We start from the raw sequence: 5,552 nt of genomic DNA on the forward strand, positions 1-5,552 counted from the left end.
TATATATATATATATATATATATATACATACCATGGAATACTACTCTTCCATAAAAAAAAATGAAATTCTGTCATTTGCAACATGGATGAGCCTGGAGAAACTTATGTTGAATGAAATAAGCAAAACACAGAGGGATAAATACCTCATGTACTCATTCATAAGTGGGAGCTAAGAGAGAAAGAAGGGAGGAAAGAAAGACCACAGTGGTGTGTTGGACTTGCAGAGGGAGAGCGCACACCTAGGGATACAAAGTGGAGTGGGAGAAAGGGGGTTGGGGAAGGAGGTCAGGGATAACTGGGTGGGGGACATGGGGTAAAATTGCAATTTGTGGTAATGTGAATGCTGCCAGTATGGATCTGGCCATCCATCACATCTTGGGCATGAGTGATGACAATCAGCTTTGTATCTCATGAATATTCACAATCAATTTAAAAAGATTTGCATAAAAATACTAATAAAAGAAAGATTTTGTAGACTTAAAAAAAATTTTTGGAAGTTAAGACTTTTGTTTTAGATATGTTAAGTTATGAGGCCTATTGAAGTCNCTGCCAGTATGGATCTGGCCATCCATCACATCTTGGGCATGAGTGATGACAATCAGCTTTGTATCTCATGAATATTCACAATCAATTTTAAAAGATTTGCATAAAAATACTAATAAAAGAAAGATTTTGTAGACTTAAAAAAAATTTTTGGAAGTTAAGACTTTTGTTTTAGATATGTTAAGTTATGAGGCCTATTGAAGTCAAAGTGGAGTTACAAAACAAGCTGCTGGAAGACATGAATCCTTATTACTAAAAATTAGGCTACAATTAAAAATAAACTTACCTTGATGTTTCTCAGAGTATATTTTGCATATTGCTGCTTTCATGTGCTGTTTAATAGTATTATGTTAGATTTCCGTTTCTGACTGTGATGGAATAACTGGTACCAACGTAAACATCCTTCCCTAAACAACTATACAACTGGAACTGTTTTTATGTAGTGAACAACAGATAGCACAAGACTGTAATCCCTGAAAGAAGGGAAATTTATAAGGTGAGCCTCATGATTGCCCAAATCTCTACCTGGGGAAAGTTTTCCAACTGATTAGAGCAGAGCTGGAGTCCAAGCAGGGCTCTGTGGTCTCTCTGAGCTGAAGAGGCAGAAATAACAGTTTGGGGCAGCTGAAACAGCTGGGATCTGTGGTGGGACCTAGAAGAGGAGGCAGCTATGCTGAGGTAGCCCCAGAAATCCATGTGACAAACTACCATGAATTCTTTGCTGAAGCTGCCCACATGCAAGGAAAGTCCTCTTTGCTGTGATGATGAGAGTGGAATAGAGATATTAGAGGCTGAACAGTACTTGAGGATGTTGGGGCCCAATCCTGCCAGAGTGAAGAGATCTTCTTTACATCTCATTAATATCCTTGGCATCCAAGACACAGGAAAGCCTGCACCTTGGCAGAAAGCACCCAGCCCTAGAGTAACATCTACTCCAAACTCACCCTACCAAATTCTAAAACAAAATGCCAACATGGTACACATGGAATAAAAAGTTTGGAGGATGAGTCTAGATGTTAGAAGTTAGAAAGGCTTGGGAAATGTCTTGAAATTTCCACATATCTGCACTAACCAAGTATAAAACTAAGTCTACATTAAGTTCACAGTAATTAACCATTAGTTAATCCTCCTGATAAAAGAGGAATCAACACTTCAGAGAAAGATAATAGGAAACCAGAATTCTCCAAAATGTGCTGTCACAATGTCCAATAAACAACCAAAAAGTGCTAGACATACAAAGAAATGGGATAATGTGATCCATAGTAATTAATTTTTAAAAAGCAATTGAAATCAAACCTATGTTGGACCAGATTGTAGAATTAGCAAAAAAAAAAAAAAGACTTTAAAGCAGCTGTCAAACTTATGTTCAAAGAATTAGAGCAAAGAAATGAAAACTAGGAAAAATGGAAATTCTTGAAGTGAAAAGTAAAAGTGTTTGGGGGAATGGAAAAGAAAAGGATTCTGTCGGCAATTAATTGGGAAACTCTTATTTTAAAAGATTTGAGCAGGTTGGTTTACTGTAGTACTTCTTAGAAAAGTACTGATAGAAAGAGGTGGTAGGATACAATGGTTTCCACACTTTTTGACTATGGAAGTCAACTCACCCAGGAACAGTTGTCTGCACGACATGTTTGAGGATGACCACTGGACTTTATACCCCTATTTCTTCCAGCCATGCTCATTTGCTGACCTGTCGTGCACTCCAATATATCTGTACCCTTGAACACTATTTCCTCTGCTTCCAAACCTTTCATACCCTCACATCTATCTGATTAACTACTGGTCCTTCAAAACTTATCTTAAATATCCCCTTCTTTCTGAAGCTTTCCACAACTCTCTCTCATGGAACTGGCCACTCCATCTTCTGAGATTCCCTAGCACTGTGTAGAAACATCCACTGAATCGTCATTTGCCATGCTGCTTATAATTATATGTTTACATGGTTCTCTCTCTTGTGACCTCTGTGGGGACTGTCACCTCCTTGAGCGCAGTGACCAATCTGATTCATCTAGATGTCCTCAGTATACAATATAAGGCCAGGGATTGGCAGCATCATAATAAGTACTTGTTGAGTGAGCAATGTCTTAGACAATGACCAAGACGATACACACTCCAGTCTTTAGTAGCATTAAGGTAAGTCGCTGTGTTCTCTGAGGCACAGTATTTCATGGTGATTAGGAACAAACTCTGGTGCTGGACTGGCAGGGTTCATATCTATACTTTATTACTTCCTATCTGTATAACCGGGGGCAACTTATTTAACCTTCTTTAGCATCAAATTTTTCACCTGGAAAATGAGGATACTAGCGTCCTCTACCTCATAGGATGTGTGAGGATTAAATGAGATAAGTCGTGAAACATAGTTACAAAGCCCAACCTACAGAAAGCATGGGGTGAGCAGCGGCTGTTTTTCCTGCTTGGCATCTGCTTGTTACCACTTCCCCTCCTGAGCATCAGTCAGTCATCAATGTTCTCCCCTCTAACTTCCTTACACACCCACCCTCCCACCTGTCACTAGTACCCCTCACCAACACTGATCCACTCATTCAGACCAAAATGTTAGCATGAGCTGCCAGCATGTTTTAGCATGCACGTAGCGCCTCAATGCTCCGTGCACAGGCCCAACTCATCCCTCATGGCCAGATTAGATCTCAGTCTGCCCATGAGGTTTTGCCAACTCTTGATCTCTCCCTTCCCTTATGCAGTATTTTTCTGATCCACATGACTTGGCATTTGCTGTGCACTCCCATTGTCTTACATATGCAAGTGCTCTTTCCTTTGCTATGGTCCTTCTGGGAAGAGCCTAAGCTCATTCCATTTCCTTCTGTGACCAAGACCCAGGAAAGGACCATTGCAGGATACTGAGAGTGCATTGCACATTAGACCATCTCTGTTGATGTCCTTGGGGGTCGCAGTGATTATACAGCAGGAGTTACATGCTCAGCTGCCTACAGAGTTAAGGCAGCAGGTTTCTGTGTGAGACATTCGAGGTTTTAGATAACTGAACATTATAACTCAGTGGTATGACATGTTATTTTTAAATGTTTGATAACCTTGGGCTGCATGAGTAGAAGCACAGGGTCCAGGACAAGGACAAGGGTTCTGTGTCCTCTTGGCTGGTGTGACATATTGTGTTCCAGTCTTGCACACTAAAGGACTGTAGTGGCAATCCCAAGACTATACAAAGGAGGGAAGCAAGAATGCTTAGTGGTCTCAAAATGACATCAGAGGGTTAACAGCTGGAACATGTGAAGATACTCAGTTGATAAAACATATTTTAGTGTGATGTCCTTTAACGAAGATTGTTAGGGTTTTTTCTAAATCTTGATATCTAGCCTTGATAGTGACATAACTATATCATCTTAGCAAGAGGCTTTTTATCAAATTACCTTCTGTTAAACCTTGTGGATTAAGTGGTTTGGAGAGTTTAAGTGGCTTTCTTTTCCCCATCCCAATCTTAATTATAGAAAAAACAGCCCCCAGTATTCTCCTCAGGTCAGGGCTTTAAAACAATGTGAAATATCTCATGTAAAATATAAGTCTGGATATCAGTAGGAACAATACTTTCTAAACTGCGCATTTAGTGCAGGAAGACAGTGAATATTATCTTGCAATATTGAGATTATGCTACTGGAGAAGAGTTAGATTACTACACATGTCTACAGGAGATTGTAGGGGTTTTCAGCAGACACAGCAAATGGTGGAATATACAATCCAAGAACTAGGGATAATAAAATAGTCTGAGACAGTTAGAATGTTCAGAGAGATAAAGGAATGAATAGAACCTATAAGGCAGGAAGAGAACATTGTATAAAATAAGGAAGCAAATAGAAATTTTGGAAAGGAAATATATAGTCATTAAAATTAAAAAATCAATAGACAAATTAGACTAGAGGATTAGAAAGAGAACTAGTGGTTTGGAAGATGAATCACACCAAAGCACAGAGAGAACAGAAATTACGAAAGTGAAATCAGTGTAATATGAACCATAGAATTTCAAAATCCAATATAAACCTAATAGGAGTTCAAAGAAGAGAGATTGAGGGAGAGGCAACATATTGAAGAGATAATGGCAGAGAATTTACCAGAATTGTAGGCAGATGAGTGCTCAAACTGAAAAGGCACACTGAATTACGAGCAGGATAAGTAAAAATAAATCCACCTATAGTCATGTCATAGTGAAACTGAGGAGTGTCAAATACAAAGACAAAATATGAAGATTCTCTTAAAAAAGGAAACTAAAGTAGGTTATTACTGAGAAGCTACATCCTGTCTTGGCTGGTGGGCTGGCGGTCTGGTGGTCTTCTTTAGCTTCCAGCAGAGGACAGAGCAAGAACTGAGAAGTAGCCAGTTACTCTCCAAGTGAAAGGTAGGATATTTGAGAGAGACATCTGGACCAAGAAGAAAGTGATGGTTTCATCCAAACCACTTTTCAAGACCTCATTGTTAAGACTTGGTTGTAATACGGGTTTGGTCTTCTACCCATTAGTGTGCGTGCGTGGTTGCGTGTGTGTGTGTGTGTGAGTGTGTGCATGTATGTGTGTGTGTGTGCATGCATGTGTGTGTGTGTGTGTGTGTGTGTGTGTGGTGTGGGGCATCTTAAATTATCTGCAATCCATCTCCTCCTTTTCAGTAGATATGCATAAAAGGATGCTGAAAATATCCTCCCAGAGTGGAAGTTCTTGCCTCCAGCTGCACATGAGAATCATCTGGAGAGCATTTTAAATATGCCAATACTCAGGTGGCCTGGCACGTGCATGCTTTAAAAGCTTCCCAGGTAATTCTCATGTGTAGCTGGAGTTGAAATCCATTGTCTTAGCACAGAATTCCTTATCTTTGGCACTATTGACATTTTGTCCCTGATAATTCCTTGTTGGAGGGGGCTGTTCTGTGTATTGCAGGATGTTTAGCAGCACCCGTGGCCTCTATGCAGTAGATGTCAGTAGGAAGCCCACCCACAGCTGCAACAATGAAAAATGTCTGCAAGCCAATCGCCTAGTGTTTCTCAG

Source organism: Galeopterus variegatus, unplaced genomic scaffold, assembly GCF_000696425.1.
Source record: "Galeopterus variegatus unplaced genomic scaffold, G_variegatus-3.0.2 Scaffold11208, whole genome shotgun sequence".
NCBI classification, from domain to species: Eukaryota; Metazoa; Chordata; class Mammalia; order Dermoptera; family Cynocephalidae; genus Galeopterus; species Galeopterus variegatus.